We start from the raw sequence: 9,583 nt of genomic DNA, 5'->3' as shown, positions 1-9,583 counted from the left end.
TCATAAAAAATAATTAATAAAAGTAGTCATTTCCATTTATGGTACATAAAAATTAACGAGCTTCTAGATTCTCTCCTGTTGTCTAGAGTACTTAATGTTGGTCTGTTAAAACTATCGCAAATTTTTTGGGGGCTGCTGTTTGTTTTTACTATTTTCTTTTTTTAGTCAAAGATATGAAGAATATTTTGAAATCACAAATAGTAAAGAAATCAAAACAAGAATGCTAGAATGATAAACAATTAGGGCTTTACTACTACAATACTATGGAATGATAATTAATGACGGAAATGTGAACTCTAAGGACAAAAGAAACTGGTATTTAGTGAGTGTCTACACAGTACCAGGCATCACAACCTCCTTGGGAAGTACCAGTTATCACCATTTTATTGGTAATTTGACATATAACCAATGTATGCCAGGGTAGGGACCCAACCCAGGTTTACCTGACTGAAAAGCCATCTCATCTTTTTTCCACTACAGTACACTTGAACAAACTACAAAACCTCGGGGTATGACCATCAGGGAGTTATGAAATCAGTACAATGGGTCATGACCAGCATATACTTTGTAATGGAAAAAAATAAAAATATCAGTGAGCACTGACCAAAATAAGGGTAAGCAATATATTTTGTGAAATAATAGCTTCATATACATGTATTTGTATGTGTGTATTTACTGGGACAGGATATAAAATATATTTCTTATTTTGAGTCATAGACAAATAAGTTTGAAAGTCACTGTACTACAAGATCCTCAAACAAAATGTAGATAGATATTACTCCAGTAACTTTTGGGAATAGATAATTTTTACTCTAGGGTAAAACTGTAATCAAAGTCACTCTAAGTTTTGCAGATGACGACTGAGTTAATAAAATAGTGGATTAAATTATTCCCCAAATTCACAGTAAACAGTATCAATAATAGCAATACATGATAAGTCTTGGATTCCTAGATATCCCTCAAATATAGAAAACAATATTGTATATTTTAAAAATAAAATAAACATCATAAATAAATACAACAGCAAGTTTACCTATTTTCCTGATGACTTCTAGTTTAAATTAGGTAACTAGTTTCTTTAAATGGTTAATTATCAATTCCCAAATAAAAGCATGAAAGATAAAAAAAAAAAAATCCTAATGGCAAGGCTTCAGTTTTTAAAAATAAGAATTAGTTCAGTGTAGTAATTAGAGCACCCTGGGTTCTCTCCCACCCTGTTATACTAGACTGTGTGACCTTGGTCAATTTACTCAAGCTTTCTAATCCTCAACTATCACTCTAATCCTTATTGTATAGTGTTGTAAGGAGGACAATGAGAAACGTACGCTAAGCTTTTGGAAAATGATCAACAAATATGAACTAAAATTGCATTCCATGTTTAACGTTGGGCATGCAAAAAGCCAATTGTTTTCCATCAACTTCTTAACAGTCAAACTGATCCCAGGCAAAAAAATCATAAAAGCTAAAGTTTTGAAGGTATTTTATCATCATCCCCAATTCACCTGCCCTCTTCTATCAGTCTTCTCACTCTGTCAACTTGAAAAAATTAAAAGCTCAATCTCACTGCCACGGTATTGTGTTTTATACAATTATTTCTGAGCGTGTAAGTGGCCGGTCTCCAGTTTTCATTCTCAAGGATTAAGGGAGCACAGGGTGTGGAGAGAGATGTAATGTGACAAGGCCAGAGTTGCTAGGCCAGCGACATGACCAACTGTACCTTAAAATTCCCTAAATAGGTTCACATCACTGTGGTATGATAAATGTGTGGGCTGCTCTATAAAGAATCGCTTAACAGTGATTTATTTCCACGGGGAAACAAAACTCCACCAGAACTAATTTGATGAAGTGACAGGAGAATACAGTTTTTTAGTTGTGGGTCACAAACTCTCTTCTTTCTTCAGCTACTGTATTTCCACATGAGCAAAGGAAATATGAGGATGAAAACTGTCTTTGGGAGAAAGTTATAAATAATCAGCCCAGAACAGCAGCTATAACCTACTCCATGAAAACTCTAAAAATTATGTAATTAGCAGTGCTCTCTTCAGAAAAGTATATCAAGGTGCAAATATCTTATGGTAGTATCTTATCTTCTTTGCGTATTTATTCCTATTCATTTAAATAAAATAAATTAATGGAACAGAATTTGGTTTTAGTTGTTATTAACAGAAGAAAACATTGCTCAAATCTGTGCCATTTTCATGATCATCAGTATGTTTGATTCTATTGTGAATATTGTGTCAATCCACCTCATTGAGGGTTTCTCTCATTTTCGCTGACCTTCTATTTTACCAACCATGATATTTCAGTGTTAAGAAATCTCTCCTGGGTGGCCAGGAAACCCAGGGAAATCCTGGGTAGATTTTTTCTCTCTTAACAAGAGCACACCACTCTAGATGAGAGTAGATCTCATCTAGAGTAGGTTTGATGTATACAATTCCAATTCTTACTTCAATAAATTTAATTGAGGACTTACTATGTGCCCCACATTGCTTTGTCTTCTGGTTCCAAATTCCAGGTTTATAATCAATAACATTAGGATGTAGGGCCTGAAGAATGAATATAATACAACCCCAATCCTCAACAAGCCATGCTGCAGTGTAGCCAGAGATGAATCAACTATTTCAAGTAGGCGAGTGCCACACATAACCCTCACAACTCCCATTTGCCTTCATGTCTTTAATTTCTTCATCTGTGTGCCCAGCCATGGCTGGTGAATTTCCTATAAGAATCATGCATCAGTCAAGCACATGGTTTTTTCCTTCTAGAACCTCCATGAAACCCAGAAGGTGGTTGTTGTTGCTAGTCTGCTCTGAAGCGATCTTACATGTAACAGAACAAAACACTTTCCAAACCTGTGTCATTTTCATGGTCATTGGTATGTTTGAATTGAAACTATTTCTGCAGTTCACCTTTCAGCCAAATAATAGATTGGCTTATAAAATAAACAATATCACCTGTGAGTAATGTGCTCCCTTAGACAATTAACTATATGAGACCAAACAGTCATTTAACTATTTGAGACCAAACATTTACCTAAAAGCAAAGATGAGAAGGCAAGGAGGGGAAGGGAACCAGATCAATGGAAACAGAGCAAACAGAAAGGAAATAATGAAAATGTGACACACTAAGAATTGTAACCAATGGCACGGAACACTTTGTATAAAAATTGTTAAAGGGGCACCTAATTTGCTGTGTAAACTTTCACCTAAAACACAATATTATTTCTTTTCAAATGATTACAATCCACACTAAACTCACAAGCCTGATGGCAATTGCCCCAGTCCCAGCTACTAGAAATGCTCTGAATCATGAAGCCTGGGGCTTTGCTTACATCCCATTCTACTTTATCTTCCTAGTCCCGACCACTGCTGTAACCCAAAAAAGGGGATATTATTTTTCCTCATACCACTACTACAGTTCAAATAGATATACTTGAAAGGCCTAAAAAGTAACCAAAATATAGTGGTGTAAGTCAATTTCACCAAACATGCATTACACATTACACTGAGTTATCAAACCAAACCAAACCTATTGCAGTTAATTCAATTCCGACTCATAGTGACCCTATAGGACAGAGTAAAACTACCCCATAGGGTTTCCAAGGAGCGCTTAACCACTGCGCCATCAGGGCTCCAAAATGAGTTATAGCTGCCTTTAATGAGCACTTTTATCTCTAATGGCTCATAAAATGTCAGACTTGAGGCTCTGGAAGACACAGCTGATTCCTGATTCTGTACTAACAACAGAACCTTGGGTTACCACTTAACTCCTAAACTCACTTTCCTCACCTGTAAATTGGGGATAATAATAGCTCATACATTTTTCTTCTGAGGATTGAGTGGGTGAGTGTAAATGAAGGACTGGTTGCAGTGCTTAGCACATACCATGCATTTAGCAAATACTAGCACTGGTGGTGCAGTGGTTAAGAGCTACGGCTACCAACGAAAAGGTCGGCAGTTCAAATCCACCAGCCACTCCTTGGAAACCTGTCCTATAGGGTCACTATGAGACGGAATTGACTCAACGGCAACAGGTTTTGGTTTTACTTGTTATTAACAGAAGAAAACATTGCTCAAATCTGTGCTATTTTTATGATCAACAGTATGTTTGACTCTATTGTGGCTACTGTGTCAATCCACCTCATTGAGGATTTCTCTCATTTTTGCGGATCTTCTACTTTACCAACCATGTGTTCTTTTCTAGGACTGGTCTTTCCTGATGACATGTCCAAAGTAAATGAATGGCAAAGTTATATAATAGAAAGGCAAAATTTTAGACTTTGATGATCTGGACTGAGAATGTGTATTCTGGGGGTAGCTCTGTAAGCCTCATATTTTTCATCCCTAAAATTGGAATCTTCCACATATCTGTCAGTTTGTCATCCTATGGGGGCGGGGGGGGGGGACGGGGAGAAGTACAGCCAGAATGCTCCTGAGAAGAAACGATGGTGAGATTTTGCCTCGTATACTTTGGACATGTTATCAGGGGGGATCAGTTCCTGGAGAAGGACATTATGCTTGGTAAAGTAGAGGGTCAGTGAAAAAGAGGAAGACTGTTAACGAGATAGACTGACACAGTGGCTGCAACAATGGGCTCATGCATAGCAACAATCGTAAGGATAGCACAGGACTGGGCAGTGTTTTGCTCCGTTGTACATAGGGTTGCTATGAGTTGGAAGTGACTTGACGGCACCTAACAATAACAACAACAAAATGGGAATATTTCACCTCTTCCTAAAATTTGTTGTGAAGACTAAACAAGATAATTAACATTATTTAACCTAACACTTTTTTTTCACACAGTATACGCAACATCTGGATTGACAAAGTTTTGGTCCAACCTCATTAGCAACCAAAGCATTTGTGCATGTAACAGTGAACCAGATCCTCAAATAAAGGAAGCAGAAAACATATATCCAAACAGAATTATTTTGTTCATTTGACCATGGTTAATCCAAAATTACAAGGAAAATGAGGGATTATTATTATTTTTTAAATCCAGTCTATGAAACAAACGTGTCACAGATCATGGGATGGTCAAAAAGTTTGTGCCTGCATTGCCATACAATGAACCATTCAGAAGGCGTGCGTGGTGCTGAGTGACCTTGAGATGGATTACTTATGTAATGAAGGCACAAAGCATGACATACATTTGAATCTAGTTAAGAGAGAAAAAACAGGTTAAAGCCGCAGAGCACTCATTTTGTTCCTTTAGAAGAGAGCAGAAGGGCTGCTTCACTGCTCAACAATCACAAAAAAATAGAGGCAGCTCATTCACAAAATCTGAAAGCCATGTGAAAACTTGCACCCTGATTGTCTCTTAAGATTTCACATTAGATGCTTGAAATCAGATCTTTAGTTTCTATGAAGTGCTGCTGCTTCTTCCTTTTCTGAAAGACCATTTGCAAAGGCAGTTGTACTAGTTCCTAAACAGAGGAGGAAGAGAGTAATTATGAAAACTGAAGTGAAAAATGACAGAATATAAAAAAGCAGGAGAGCAAATTTCTAGCTCCAAAAAGAGCAGAAAAGCCTAATGTATTTTGAAGAGATTACAAAATATTTTTAGGAAAAAACAGATTATTCATGCTAATCATATGTAGAAATGGATGCTTCCACAAATATTGAAAAGGCATATTCACCCATTTTATGTATATCCTCTGCTTCCATCATTGAGTATATGAGCAGTCAAAATAGCCCCATGGTATTTAATGTATTAGATTACATGACTATAATATAAACAATTAAAGTGTCATTAAAGTGCATACAAGATATGTCAGGATGAAGAAATATGTAATGGTGGTGTCAGCCACTTTGGAATTCTTGACTTATTTCTCAGTTCCCGGCTAAGCCACTATTGGTCAGTGAGTGGAGCACTTCAGTCTTCACTATTGAAGCTGAATTCATAAACTGGATGTATCTGCCAACGGCTTTAAGCTTTTTGGAGGCAATCATCAGAATTCTACTTAAAAATATTTCATAGTGAGAGTATCTCTACTGGAACACAAGTACAGTAAAATTCTGCGGTAAACCTGAGGACAGCGAAGGTATGATTATGTAGTTATCAGCTTGAGACTCTGAAAACCATATCATTCTACAATATGACTTAAACAATTTCAAAAGGCTCATTGAACTTTCTGTGGTTTCTAAAGCTCTCCTCAACTTCACACTCATATTAGTTTCCTATTGCTGCTGTAACAAATTACCACAAACTTAGTGACTTATATTAACATATATGTATCACCTTAGAGTATTGGAAGCCAGAAGTCCAAAACTGGTCTCACTGAATTCAAGGTAACAGCAGAGCTACGTTCCCTCTGTAAGCTCCAGGAGACAATCCATCTCCTTGCCCTTTCCAGTTTCCAGAAGTTGCTACACTCCTTGGCTTGTGGCCCCCTTCCATCTTCAAAGCCAGCAATTACATCACTTTATCCTCTGTTTCTATCATCACATATTCTTCTCTGACTCTAGTTCCTAGTCTTTTTTTTTTTTTTTTTCTTTTCATTTAGATGGGATTCTTGTGATTACATTGGGCCTACCCAAACAATCCATGATAATCTCCCCATCTCAAGATCCTTAATTTAATCACACCTGGAAGCAACATATTCTCAGTTTCCAGGGATTAGGTCATGGGTATCTTTGGGGGGCCATAATCAGGAGGGATCAGTCCCTGGAAAAGGACATCATGTTTGGTAAAGTAGAGGGTCAGCGAAAAAGAAGAAGACCCTCAATGAGATGGACTGGCACGGTGGCTGCAATGATGGCCTCAAGCATAGCAATGATTGTGAGGATTGAGCAGGACAGGGCAGTGTTTTGTTCTGTTGTATACAGGGTTGCTATGAGTCAGAACCAACTTGACAGTACCTAACAACAACAACAGTCCTGCCTAGCACAACATCCCACATGATATCTTTATGGAAAGCTGCCTGCTGCAATGGAGGAAAAGCATTTAAAATGCTAAGGTGTTCTGCAATTAAGCTGAAGAACAGGGAAAAGTAATACCTAACTTGAGAAGTTCGATACTGTAGACTGTATACCGAGTCTAGTCAGGCTGGTAGACTGTAAAATTTGGGAGCTTTAGAAGAAAAGGATCTTGGATTCTTAATAAAAGCAGAGAGTACACTTATGATAATTGGACAGTTTATTCATATATATAAAAGCCCTGGGCATACGGAAATAGAGATTAGAGGAACAAGTAGCTCATAAAAAGAAAAGGAAGAATTCTTCTGCATACAAAATATAAATTTTGAGGCATACTCCAGCACTGGGATGATTATACACAGTATCAAAAAAAAAAAGGAAATTATTTTAGACATACCTACTTCTTTATTATGGGGGGCAGTGGTGGTTCAGAATTGTCACCTTTCATGTGGGAGACCCAGGTTTGACTCACAGCCAAGGTAACCCATGCGCAGCCACCTGTCTGTCACTGGAGGCTTGAATGTTACTATGATGCTTAACAGGTTTCAGCAGAGCTTTCACACTAAGACAGACTAGGAAGAAGGTCCTGGCAATCTACTTTCAAAAATCAGCCAATGAAAATCTTATGGATCACAGAAGCCTGATCCTGTTGTGCAAGGGGGTCGCCATGAGTGAGGGGCCAACCTGAAGTCAGCTAACAATGACAAGTTCTTTATTGGCCTGATCGGGGCAAGAGATACTCATTTTTCTACTTATCATATAAGAAGAAAGCTGTGTTTCCTCATGATTCAGTAAATAAGTGTTTAAAAATCTTCAGATTTTTTTTTAAATTGTATGTCAGATGAAGGTTTACAGAGAAAATTAGTTTCTCATTAAACAATTAATACACACATTGTTTTGTGACATTGGTTTCCAACCCCATAACATGTCAACACTCTCCCCTTCTCGATCTTGGGTTCCCCATTACATTACCAGCTTTCCTGTCCCCTCCTGCCTTCTCGTCCTTGCACCTGGGCTGGTGTGCTCATTTAGTCTCGTTTTGTTTTATGGGCCTGTCTGATTTTGACTGAAGGGTGAACTCAGGAGTGACTGCATTACTGGGCTAAAAGGGTGTTGGGGGCCATACTCTCAGGATTTCTCCAGTCTCTGTCAGACCAATACAGCTAGTCTTTTTTTTATGAGTTAGAATTTTGTTCTACATTTTTCTCCAGCTCTGTCCGGGACCTTCTGTCGTGATCCCTGTCAGTACAGTCGGTGCTGGTAGTCAGGCACCATCTAGTTGTGCTGGACTCAGTCTGGTGGAGGCTGTGGTGCTTGTGGTCCATTAAAAAATCCTCAGTTTTTTAAGGTGAGTTTTATGGATGAGAAGGAAGACAGCACACAGATCGGTAACTAATGCCTCACTAACTTAGTCAAGGAAACACAGAGTAGAAACAGAGTGGTTGCAACTAGAAGGAGCATTTACTGTGCCCGTTGTCGCTGTTGTTGTTAGGTGACATCATGTCAATTTCAACTCATAGCGACCCACGTGACAGAGCAGAACTGCCCCATAGGGTTTTATTGGCTGTAATCTTTACAGAAGCAGATCACCAGGTCTTTCTCCTGAAGAGCCACTGGGTGGGTTCAAACTGGTGACCTTTTGGTTAGCAGCCAGGTGCTTAACCACTGCACCACCAGGGCTCCTTACTGGGCACCTCGTCATAGCTTTTCCCTGGCCCCTGGTTCTGGAACCACCCGGCTGCTCTGACACTCCCCAACCAAGCAGTCTTGCAAGAGTACCTTCATCTCAAGTTTTTATCATCATCCCATTACCATTTCACTAACAATCTGTACTCATGGTTCCCAAACTGAATTAAACCTTCAAGGTAGCTGCAGGTAGTTTCCAGTTTCAACATCAGATTGCACTGTATTCCTGTTGATGTCATATCTTTGCAAAGTTGGGTTCATAGTCATTTAAGTGATGAAAAGTGCTACACGAAAATCAATGTGGACAGGAAATGTGGGTGTTAGCATCCAATCTAATTTCAAGGCTGGAAAAGTCATTCAGTACCCAACAGGTGAACATATTCCATTACTAAGTAATTGTGGTTATTTAAGAATGGCATAAAAGTATTTTTCTTTCAATGTATGTGAATTTGTTTCAAACTGTGTTAGGACATAAATACTTACTGTTTTTTTGGATCTAACTACTTGATAAAACTGTTGGGTATTTTGGCCTAGGGGAGCTCTGAAAACATCATGGAGACGCTGAAGGCAACAAGAACCAAGACAATTTGGGAACCTTAGGTCTATGCCCTTCCATTTAAGGGGTGTTTACAAACACTGTCTGTCTTAGGTCCTGAACCAAGCCCAGTCCTCAGGCCACATCGTCATCTGTTCAGAGGAAAAAAGATGCAATACTCTTAAAAAATCTCTCTCCTGCTTTTCAGAAAGCCCAATCCCTCACCACCCCTCACCCCATACCATATAAGTGACAATTGTCTTTTCTTTGGCTGTCATGCATTTGAAGTCTCTTCCTCTGTTTGGGAATTCCTCACCATGAGAAGACTGGCTGGAAGGCAGTCAGATATCCATTACAGAAGCCAAAATAGCAGGTGACTTACTTTTCCAGCTTCCTTGCAGCCAGAACACAAATGCCTGGTACACGCTCAGCCAATGAGATGTAC

Source organism: Trichechus manatus, unplaced genomic scaffold (assembly GCF_000243295.1).
Source record: "Trichechus manatus latirostris isolate Lorelei unplaced genomic scaffold, TriManLat1.0 scaffold00001, whole genome shotgun sequence".
In the NCBI taxonomy this organism is placed as follows: domain Eukaryota; kingdom Metazoa; phylum Chordata; class Mammalia; order Sirenia; family Trichechidae; genus Trichechus; species Trichechus manatus.
Note: the sequence above shows the minus strand (reverse complement) of the source record.